Raw genomic sequence first — 12,686 nt, forward strand, 5'->3', positions numbered from 1 at the left:
AGAATACCATTTTAAAGTCGTCTCAATTTTGTGATCCTCTTTTAGTCATAATTTCAGAGATATAGAATCATCCTAGACAGTTGAAAGGGCATCCTAAGACTCAAAACAAAAACAAAAGCAACGAAAATTTTTAAATTTTTGACATTTTTCACTTTTTTTTTTTTTTTTGTATTTTTCAATATATATGACTCAAAACAAAAGTGTAAATCCCTTCCCCCACACTTAAATATTGCATTGTCCTCAATGTAATCAAGAATAAGCATGCAATGAAACACTTAAGCATATAGGGTAGAGAATTACGAAAATGACTACCAAAAACAAAGAAAAATTGGAGAAGTAAAAGGGAGAGATAAAACAAATCTGCGTTGATGACTCCTCCACAGCTACTTCTGAATTGGGTTGCCTCCCAAGCAGCGCTTAATGTTTATAGTCTTTCAACCTAGACTTGTACCTCCATTTAATCCTCAGGGTTTGGAACGTTTTGGAGGGGTACAGCCTCCACTTCGTGTTCCACAAATGCCTCATAGTAAGGCTTCAAGCGATGCCCATTCACCTTGAACTCATTACCTGTTTGTTCACTCTTTATCTGCACAGCTCCATGAGGAAACACATGAGTGATAACAAAAGGCCCAATCCAACGAGAACGAAGCTTACCTGGGAAGAGTTTGAGACGAGAATGGAAGAGAAGAACTTTTTGACCCACAACAAAAGTCTTCCTTCGAATCATTTTGTCATGGAATGCCTTAGTCTTATCCTTGTAAATCTTAGCACTTTCGAAGGCATCATTCCTAATCTCCTCTAACTCTTGCAATTGCAACTTCCTATGAAGCCCAGCTGCATCAATATCCATGTTGAACTGCTTCACAGCCCACCAAGCTCTATGCTCTAACTCCACAGGTAAATGGCAAGGTTTGCCATAGACTATTCGATATGGGGACATACCTATGGGAGTTTTGTATGCAGTTCTGTAGGCCCACAAAGCATCCTCTAGACGCAAGGACCAATCTTTCCTGTTAGGGTTCACAGTCTTCTCCAATATCCCCTTGATCTGACGATTAGAGACCTCCGCCTGCCCACTAGTTTGGGGGTGATAAGGTGTAGAAACCTTATGTGTCACATCATATCTCTTCAAGAGAGCCTCAATCGTCCTATTGCAAAAATGGGATCCACCATCACTAATGAGAACTCTAGGCATTCCAAACCTGCTAAAGATGTTAGACTTGATAAAATCTGCAACAACCTTAGAGTCATTAGTTCTAGTGGCCTTTGCTTCCACCCATTTGGAAACATAGTCCACTGCAAGTAAGATATATATAAACCCAAAAGATGATGGGAAAGGTCCCATGAAATCTATACCCCAGACATCAAAGATTTCAACAGTTATGATATTAGTCAAGGGCATTTGATCTCTAGGACCTAGGTTTCCTGTTCTTTGGCACTTATCACAAGTTAAACAATAGGCATGTGCATCCCTAAACAATGTTGGCCAATAGAACCCAGATTCTAACACTTTTAATGCAGTTTTCTTTGACCCAAAGTGACCCCCACATGCTTTAGAGTGGCAAAACGAAAGTATAGCATTATGTTCATGTTCAGGCACACATCTTCTAATCAATTGATCAGAACAATATTTCCATAGATAAGGTTCATCCCAAACATATTGCTTAACAGTTTTCTTAAGCCTATCTCTATGAGCACGTGACATGGTATCAGGAATCTTTCTAGACACAATGTAGTTCACAATATCTGCATACCATAGTTCACTTACCTGAAGTCCAAAGAGTTGCTCATCTGGAAATGTCTCCACCAGAGGGAGATGATCTTCTGCATGCACCAAGCGACTCAAGTGGTCAGCTACCACGTTTTCACTACCCTTCTTGTCCTTGATTTCCACGTCAAATTCTTGCAAGAGTAGGATCCATCTAATGAGCCTTGGTTTCGCCTCCTTCTTGGTCATCAAGTATTTCAAAGCTGCATGGTCAGTAAAGATAGTAACTTTGGTACCAAGTAAGTAAGAGCGAAACTTCTCAAGGGCAAAGACAACTGCAAGGAGCTCTTTCTCTGTGGTTGAATAGTTCATCTGTGCATCATTGAGAGTCCTTGAGGCGTAGTAGATGGCATAGGGTAGCTTGTCCTTCCTTTACCCCAAAACAGCTCCAACTGCATAGTCAGAGGCATCACACATCAACTCAAAGGGTAAGGACCAGTCTGGAGGTAACATGATGGGGGCAGATGTCAACAACTCCTTAAGCTTGTCAAAAGCTTCTTGACACTCCTTGTCAAAGTGAAATGGCACATCCTTCTGGAGTAGTTGACATAAGGGTCTCGAAATTTTGGAGAAGTCCTTGATGAACCTCCTGTAAAAACCTGCATGGCCAAGGAAAGAACGAATCTCTCTCACAGAAGTGGGAGAGGGTAAGTGACGCACAATATCCACCTTGGCCTTATCAACCTCTATACCCCTAGCAGAGACAATATGTCCTAGAACTATCCCTTGTTGAACCATAAAATGGCATTTTTCCCAATTAAGTACAAGGTTAGTTTCCATGCAACGTTTCAAAATTATCTCCAGATTATTAAGACAATCATCAAAATTCTTTCCAAAAACTGAAAAGTCATCCATGAATACCTCTATGATTTTCTCAATATAATCTGAAAAGATACTTACCATACACCTCTGAAAGGTACCTGGAGCGTTGCAAAGTCCGAAGGGCATACGTCTATAGGCAAACGTTCCAAAGGGGCAAGTGAAGGTTGTCTTCTCTTGATCTTCATTTGCAATTGCAATCTGGTTGTAACCAGAGTATCCATCCAGAAAGCAGTAGTAGTCATGTCCAGCTAGGCGCTCAAGCATCTGATCAATGAATGGCAGAGGAAAGTGGTCTTTCCTTGTAGTTGCGTTGAGCCTTCTATAGTCAATGCACACTCTGTGGCCTGTGACTGTCCTTTGGGGCACCAGTTCGTTATCAGCATTCTTGACCACAGTGATCCCAGACTTCTTGGGCACGACCTGAACTGGGGAGACCCACTTGGAGTCAGAAATAGGGTAGATTACCCCACAATCAAGGAGTTTGATAACCTCCTTCTTCACAACTTCCATCATTGGAGGGTTGAGACGACGTTGAGCCTCTCTAGTGGGTTTAGACCCCTCCTCCAGAAGTATCCTATGGATGCAAGTTGTAGGGCTGATTCCCTTGATGTCCGCCAATGTCCATCCTATGGCGGTCTTGTGTTGCTTCAACATTTCCACCAACTTCTCTTCTTGTGGAGTCGTCAGTGCAGAGGACACAATCACTGGTAAGGTCTCCTTGTCCCCTAAGTAGACATACTTCAAATGGTCTGGAAGAGGTTTTAGCTCAAGTTCTGGGGCCTGGACCACTGAAGGTAAAGTCTTGTTAGTGGATAACTGAATGGACAAGGGAGAAACAGACTTACCTAGATAGGGAGATGCCTCAAGGAAGGAGACGTTTTCAATGATTTTCTCCTCACAAGTGTCTTTCAACTTGTCCTCTGGAATGGTGATTCCTTCCTTTGTATAGCCTACCCCACTCTCAAGGGTAGTGACTAAGGTATCCTCATGCATAATGTCAAACATTTTCTGCGCAAGTTCATCCAAAATATCAGTAGAAAAACAATCATGAACCTCTAGGGGATACCTCATGGCTTCAAAAATGTTAAAGCCAATAATGTCACCATCGAACTCCATTGTAAGAGAACCTTCATACACATCAATCTTCGTCCTAGCTGTCCTTAAGAAAGGACGTCCCAAAAGCAATGGAGTTGAACTTACAGGGGAGTCCTCCATTTCCAACACATAGAAATCAGCTGGGAAGATAAGATGGTTAACCTGTACAAGCACATCCTCCAACAAACCTCTAGGGTATGCATTGGATCTGTCAGCTAATTGAATGATAACATTGTCAGATTTAAGTTCCCCTAGACCTAGGGTTTCATAAACAGAGTAGGGCATAACATTAACAGATGCACCTAGGTCTAGCATGGCATTCTTAAATCTAGAGTTACCAATAGTACAAGGAATAGTAAAGCTTCCAGGATCCTTACACTTTGGAGGAATCTTCCTCTGAATCAAGGCAGAGACGTTCTCACTTACCTTTACCACCTCTTTTTTCACGGTTTACCCTCCTAGTAGTGCAAAGCTCTTTGAGGAACTTGGCATACTTAGGGACTTGCTTGATGGCCTCTAGGAGGGGTAAGTTTACTTGCACCTTCTTGAAAGTTTCCAAGATAGCTTGGTCACTTTCATCCTTCTTAGATTGGGCGAACCTGCGTGGGAAGGGCATGCAAGAAGAAGAAGGGTTAGCAATAACCGAATTTGATAAGTTAGAATTAATACCTTTTACTTTCGGTTTTGCCTTTAATGGTGAGGACGCCTTGGTCTCTTCCTTGGACGTTGCAGGGTCCTTCTCAATACCCAACTTGGTGGGTTCTTGGTCTTCCTCAATCTCTATGCTCACTTGAGCCTTCTTGGGTTGCTTCGGTTGATCCACAAATGGTCTTCCACTCCTTGTAGTCACAACTGATGCATTCTCCACATTAGGGTTAGGTATTGTATTACTAGGGAGCTTGCCAGTTTCGTGGATCTTGCTCATGAAATCCACAACTTGACCCATTTGCTTCTTGAGCTCTGCAATATCCTTGGTGTGGGTCTGTTGTCCTTGAATCAAAGCCTGTGTAGAGTTTGTCAAGGCTTGGGTAGAACTAGTCAAGGCTTCCAACGTTTTGTCATAGTGAGACATTGAAGGTCCTGAGTTCTGTTGAGGAGGTAGGTAAGGCCTTTGAAAAGATGATCCTTGGAATGAAGGCCCTTGTGGACGTTGGAAATTCCCTCCAAGAGGATTCTGAACGTTATCATTGTTGGTCCACTTGAAGTTGGGATGGTCCCTCCATCCTGGGTTGTAAGTATTGGAGTAAGGGTCATGTCTTGGACGTTGAGGTCCTCCTTGATATCCTCCTTGATATCCTCCAATAGCATTTGCAGATTCCCAACCTCCATTTTCATTAAGTTGGGGGCACTGATCTGTAACATGCCCTTGCATAGAGCACACCCCACAAGCCATTGTTGCACTTGGTCCCTTGGAGCTTACCACTTGGTTCATGAGGAGAGTAAGCTTATTCAGTTGGTCTTCAATGGCAGTATTCTTGCTCACCTCATGCACCCTACGAGTAGAGTGTCCTACCCCCTCATATTGTTGGGAGTTTAGGGCACGATTTGCTATAAGCTCTTTCCCAACTGCAGGTGACTTATCCACAAAGGCTCCTCCAGCTGCAGCATCAAGCATTTGCCTCTCCAAGGGTAGGAGTCCCTCGTAGAAACATGTAAGTAGGGTCTCATCCTTCATCTGATGTTGAGGACATTGTGCAAGTAAGGAGTTGAACCTCTCATAGTAGGCAGCATAGGACTCATCATGAGCTTGCTCTATTCCACTAAGCTTCTTTTTGAGTGTGATGACCTTAGAAGCTGGGAAGTATTTTTCCAAGAAGGCCTTTCTCATTGTTTCCCATGACGTGATACGTCATGCAGGAAGTTCATATAGCCAATCCTTGGCTCTATCAGCTAGAGAGAATGGAAATGCTCTCATCTTAAGAAGGTTCTCATCTGCTCCTTGTGGTTGCATGTTTGCACAAACAGATTGGAATTCTCGTACGTGCTTATTAGCATCCTCCATATTAAGTCCATGGAAGATAGGGAGCTTGTGCAACAATCCACTCTTAAGCTCAAACTCTGCCTGTCTTCCAGCTGCAGGGGCAGGGTATACTATGCCTGTAGGGGGTCCTCCTTCAACAGTTGCTGTGGAGAGTTCCTTAATAGATGCCATTCTCTCTTCCCTGACTTCTTCAGGTGGTGGTGAAGGTGGTGGTGTAGAGTTGGACGAAATCACAGGTGAAGGTGAACGTGAGGGAGGAGATGGACTCGGTGTAGGTGATGTAGACTCCTCAGAACAGTAGGTCCTCTTCCCTTGCTCGTTAAATGTGTACTCTTTGTATGTTGAAGGAGAAAGGCTTGTGAACTCAAGGAGTGAAGGATTCTTCAAACGAGCGAGCCTTGCTTCAATTTCCTTTAGTGTAGAGGGTCTAAAAGGCTCGGTCATTCATAGGAATCCTGAACATCATCAAAATTCAAAGAAGTTAGCAAAGTATAAAGTGAGTTAATTACAAATTAGTGATTTATACATCAACTTTACTATTCACGAGTCACTATTCACAAGTTCCTATTCACGAATTTACTATTTATGATTTATACAAGTATAAATAGAGTATAAATTACAAACTATCCACAATCTTTTCACAAATAAACCACGTTAGAAGTTTATACAAGTATAAAATGTACAAAACAACACAATTTACAAGTGGAGGTTATGTTCAAGTATCTTATTATCTTTACAAAATAAAGTTAATATCTCAATTGATTACAAGTTGTAAGTCGAGCCCAAATAGAAACCACTACTATTGGTGAGATACGATCTAGGGATAGTCGCCTAGACATAAGTCACTTCCCTTTGTTTCAGAAGGCTAGATGGCCAGATTAAGAGGTAAGTGAGAGGGAGGACTCATTTTGGTGACACTACGGAGGCTACTCCCTCATTGAGGTTTAGGCCCCTATTGGCTACTCCCACATTGTGGTTTACGCACAGTCTATAGCATCTCTGAGATCCAATTTGAACCCATCACCCAGGGTCTCAACCTAAGACGCCACCTATATGCCTCTTACTCAGCTTGAAAAGAACTCATGTGTTAGACAGTTCTCCAAATGCTAATAAAAGCCGCCCACATCCTCATAAGACCTTAGAAAGGCACTAATGAAGGGTTAAGGCCAATATTAACAAAAGGGCCCTTATCTACTCATACGATTTTACACACTTATAACAATTAAGAACTTAACGATATTTACAATTAATTCTTTTCTTTTGTATAACAAGATTAGACACATTTTACACAAAACTTTCAAACAAGAACAAACAAAACGTCACAAATTTTTTTTTCTTTTTTTTTTTTTCTTCTTTTTTTTTTTTTTTTTTTTTTTTTTTTGTACGAAAATACTTACAAAAAATTGTTTTTCTTCCTTTTCTTTACAATTATTTTCAACACTTAGGTACGGGAACAGGGAGTCTCGATGTGCAATGGGACTGAAACAGCTACCCTTTTCAAGACTATGTTTAATCCAATATACCTTAGTGAATCACAATATTTTCATTTGTTATATATATCATTGATTTCAAATTCAATTCCAAGCGGTAAATCAAGAGGACGTGCGGCCCAAGTATATTCGTCTAGACACCAAGTCCCTCCTACATCCTTTGGGCAACCTTACTGAAATGGCCAGGTAGGGGAGGGCGACCACGAGAGGTAGAATCCATTTTGGCATGAGCTACTCCCACATTGTGGTTTAGGCCCATTTGCACGCACTTCTGGATTCAAGAACCTGTCATGAGTGTTGTCCCCTTCCTAGACACCATCCCACATAGGCTATACTTACTTGGATGAAAAAGGTCCTAAGTGTGAAGACAGTTCAATGAATGTTAATAAAGGCCGCCCTCAACCTTAAGGGACCTGGACTAGGTACCAATAAGGGGTTTAGGCCAATATTAATAAACACGACTTCACCTATTCCTTCTTTAATTTACAACTTACAATAAAAATTCGTATTCAACAATAAAAATAACAACCTATGTAATTAATCTACTAATTTTCGACAATTACAAATTAATTAACAAGTAAAATTTTTTTTTTTTTGGTCACAATATAAACAAAACACATATTATTCACAAAGTGACAAATGATTTTTCAATCCCCGGCAACGGCGCCAAAAATTGGTGTCGCTTTTGGGAAGCGACCAATTTAACCCTGAAATGTCGTTAGTAGTATAAAGTAAATAGGGATCGTTCTATTCCGAGGATTGAGGGTACACCTGTCATTGTCAAACAATTAAACAATTAAAATTAAAACAAAGTATAATATTTACAAAAATATAACAAAATATATACATATTTACGAAAAGGGGGGGATTTTTGGTTTTTGGTTTTCTAGTTTGAAAATAAAATCTAAGTAAAGAATAATTAAAATGCAAAAACATAAAAATACAAATGGGATGTGAGAACAAAGATCAAAGTCGAAACTCATGATTAAAATTGATTCAAGTTCATCATTGTTCATCATAGTCATGCAAGAGGAGTTGATCATGTGAAACGTTAAAAGCAAACAATTTCCCATATTTTACTTTTCAATGCTAATTAATCTAAGTGAAAGCACAAAGACTAATCCTATCAAACATGCATTCAAGCCCTAGAAAGCTAGTCAATCATACATGTTTAACGCAATAAGCACCTAGAAAGGCTATCAACTCAAATGTGCAACTTAGTATGAAAAAGTTCACCTAATTGCAATCTTCTTTGATTAAATTCGGTTTTTGCACAAAACCTTTACTACTTATTGATTCAAGAACACAAAACCAAAAAGTTGATCCATGTTTCTCGAATTCGTAGCAACATTCACATAAAAACCCTAAATGTTTCGAACCATTCAAGATTATCATACAAAAGATTTCTATCATGCAAATTTAATCAAACACTCACACAAAAGCAACCATAAATCGCAATATATGAATCTGAAAATTAACAATTAATCATAAAATTTCAGAAATCAACAATTGTTCAAACATATGTGTCAACTAAGGCATAACCAACGAAAATTACAAAGCAAAGGTTACAAGGAGAATCGGATTACACCGTGATGAAGATGAGATGAATGAAGTGATGAATGATCTCTTGAATTTCGAAAGCAATCTTCAAGGATGGTGATGGATGATGTACACGGCTTGTCCTTTTCTTCCTTGGCCTTGCTTGAACTTCGTGGTTGCCCTAGAGGATGGTAGAACTCACGGCTATGCTAGAGAGAGTTTTCTGATTTTTTTCTCAAGTGTAGAATGTAAAGAATTGGAACCCTTGACGTTGAGAATGTGTGAGAATATATAGGGGACGGCCCCTAAGTGTCCAAGCCGTCCAAAACCCTAGAGAAGTTCACGGTATGTGCTTGCTTCCTCCACATAATTTCCTCCAATGAATTCTTGCCACATAAGCCCTCTGAGGTGGTGCAACCAATAAGAAAATTCCCATATTGATTCCCTAAATAATTCTTGCCGAAATATAGAGATAATTTCTGATTTTTGTCATTTAATTTCGGCCAAAACTCTTTAGGGAATGTAGGAATGTATCTAGACTTCTTTTGAGCTTTTCTTGGCCTCCACCTTTTTCTCTTTCCTTAAAACTCTCTAGGATATCTCTTTGCCGTCAAAAACCCTAAGGTTTTCACGTTCTCCCTTGTATTTCTCTTCATTCCTCACGGCAATTCATCTAGGGTTTCTTCAAGTAGATTTTCTTTCCTTAAAAATAGCCCTAGAAAATCTCCCTAGAAAATCTCCTTTTAATTTCTGATTTTTGGACGCCTCTTCCTTGTTTCTCTCTTGCAAATTCACGGCAAAACATCTTTAGGGCTAGGGTTTGCGTCACAAACCCTAGTTCCATGGGCTCTTGTGGGCTTTTATCCAATTAGCCGAAAATCCAACAAGTCTTGAGAGTTTTTGGGCCTCCATGCGTCACTTCTATGCCATGTCATCTTCCAACGTCACAACACTTTATTTTTCCATTTCTTTTTCATAGTAACGTTGGAAACTTCATTGGTGGGCTTTCCCCCTTTCCGCAGGGTTTCCTGGTTGGACCAGGAAAACTTCTTTTCTTCATTTCTGCTCATTTCTGTGGCTCATTGTTCTTCATCTTTGCTCCCCTTGGTGTTCGCAAGCTCCTCTTTCCATTTGTGAGTTCATTTCCACTTTTTAGCTCGGAGGTCCTGAAAATAGAAACTAATAAGAAAAATAGAAACTTTCCTAAAATGAAAAATAGCAACTTTTCTAAACTGAAAATGGGAAACTTTCTAAAAATGAAAATAGAAACTACCGAAAATGGAAACTTACTAAAAATGATAAATAGAAACTACAAAAATAGAAACTTTCTACAAATAGGAACTTTCCCAATCAAAGAATGGAAACTTTCCTAAACAGAGTTTTATTAAGGAAATAACGCAGAAAATGTAGGGAAATGCAGTTAAAACGTCGCATTAAAATGCTCCTATCATCAGGACACTTGGGGAAATTAATTTAAGTACTTTTGTTTGTCTGTAGTTCTTTTTCTAAAATTTAATATATATTAATTTGAGTCACATAATGAGATAATTTCTTTCTCAAACAATCAATAGGATTAACCAATGGAGGTAGTAGGCAAATCTAGATATTCACTAAATTCAATTCTAGGTCTTTTTCTTTTTATCTAGTTAAATTTATTTTAATTTAGCTTTATAAAAAAAAAAGTGTAAAAAAAGGTTTTTTACGATTTTATTCCTATTTTAACAGAATAATTGGCGGAAGTACAAAATTGGCCAACAGAAAGATAATATAGGTACCACTAGACTCCCTACAAATTTATAGGTACAAAAAATTGCATTTCGTGATAGTACGGGTAAAGATTTTACCCTTTCTAAATACAAATAAAAGATTATTTTACCCTTACTATTTTACTCACATGAGTATCACATCACTCACATGACCGCCACATAGGCATTTTTTAACGGAATAATAGACAGAGGTGCTATAAGAGTTGATGGAGGGACAGTACAAGTACCACTGGATCCCTGAAAATTTGTATGTACCAAAAAATAGATTTCGACATTTTGTGATAATTCGGATACTATATGAGAAATCCTGTAGTATGCGTTATGGGTAAATAGGCTGAAACACCACATTGTTATAGAAATCCTATCTTGGAATATTATTATATTACAACGGCTAATTGATATATAAGATGGTACCAAACTTCAACTTTAAATGTTAGAAAATGTAGGTTTACACGGCATGGAAACTCGAGCACCAATAGACACTTCATTAACTTAGGGTATGTAAATACCCAACATCATATAATCAATTCTAGTCGGAAAAAACATCATATAATCAATTTGACACGCGCGTGTCAGTCAGATAAAACACAAAATCATGATAGAAATCATTTCTAGGAATATAGTACATATAACCCATATACATTAAGCCAAAACCAATTGTAGTCAGAACTTTAGGATAGCCAATACCCTTTGTTAACTGATACCCTATACTTGCCTACTAAAGTTTAATACAGGGTCGTTATTGGTCACAACTTAATACAATCAGAAGCTGCTCAACCTTTGATATGCTATAGGTGATACTTCAGAAATCTCTATGAAAAATGGACGTGACTATCCTTGCGATAAACAGGACCCAAGTAAGCCAAATACTCTATTGGTTTTTATAACAAAATTTTAAGGGCTAAATATTGGTTAGTACCCTGTGATATCGGTCCAACATCGATTCAGTCCCTCAACTTTCAATTTCATAAAAAACACCCATGTGATATCATATTCTCATCCAATAGGTCCCTCCGTCGGGATTTCGTCAATTTCAACCGTTAACTGTTGACGTGGCATTCCAACTCAGCAAAAGTAGGACCCACATGGAAGTCAAATACCGAAAATAACCCTGGCCAACCAGATATGGAAAAATCAAAAATAAACTTTCAATCTTGCAATTGGGGAGACTCAAACCCACCCTATCGCACATGCAAATGAAAGCACTAACCACCATATCACTTGCACATCATTGATGTATTTCAAACAAAATAATATATATCTCATACCCAACCGGATATGAAAAAAATCTAAAATAAACCCAAAATTTTGCTTTTGGGGAGACTCAAACAAAATAATATATATCTTTATATTTAATCGGATATACCAAAAATCCAAAACAAACACCACATACTTTGGTGTTGGGGAGATTCGAACCCACCCCACCACATGTGCAAATCAAGAGCCCAACCACCAGACCACTTGCATCTTTTTGGTATGCCCCAAACAAAATAATATATATATATATATATATATAAAATAGATTAGAGTACCGGATATGGTAATGACAAATTCCAAACAAAATAATAGATCAGAGTACCGAATATGGAAAAATCCAAAAATAATATATATTTTTGTTTGGGGCATACCAAACAGATGCAAGTGGTCTGGTGGTTGGGCTCTTCATTTGCACACGTGGTGGGGTGGGTTCGAGTCTCCCCAACCTCAAAATCTGTACTTTATTTTGGATTTTTGGTATATTCGATTGGGTATCAAGATATATATTATTTTGTTTGAAATATGTCAATGGCCAGCAATTGGTACGGTGGTTGGGGATTTCATTTGCCAATTTGGTGGGGTGGGTTCGAGTCTCCCCAAAAGCAAAATCTGGTGTTTATTTTGGATTTTTTTCATATCCGGTTGGGTATCAGATATATATTATTTTGTTTGAAGTATATCAATGATGTGCAAGTGGTATGGTGATTAGGGCTTTCATTTGCATGTGTGATGGGGTGGGTTCGAGTCTCCCCAACGGCAAAATTGAGAGTTTATTTTTAATTTTTCCATATCTGGTTGGCCACAGTTATTTTCGGTATTTGACTTCCATGTGGGTCCCACTTTTGCTGAGTTGGAATGCCACGTCAGCAGTTAACGGTTGAAATTGACGGAATCCCGACGGAGGGACTTATTGGATGAGAATATGATATCACAGAGGTGGTTTTGATGAAATTGAAAGTTGAGGGACT

This window comes from Rosa chinensis, chromosome 3 (genome assembly GCF_002994745.2).
Source record: "Rosa chinensis cultivar Old Blush chromosome 3, RchiOBHm-V2, whole genome shotgun sequence".
Classification (NCBI taxonomy): domain Eukaryota; kingdom Viridiplantae; phylum Streptophyta; class Magnoliopsida; order Rosales; family Rosaceae; genus Rosa; species Rosa chinensis.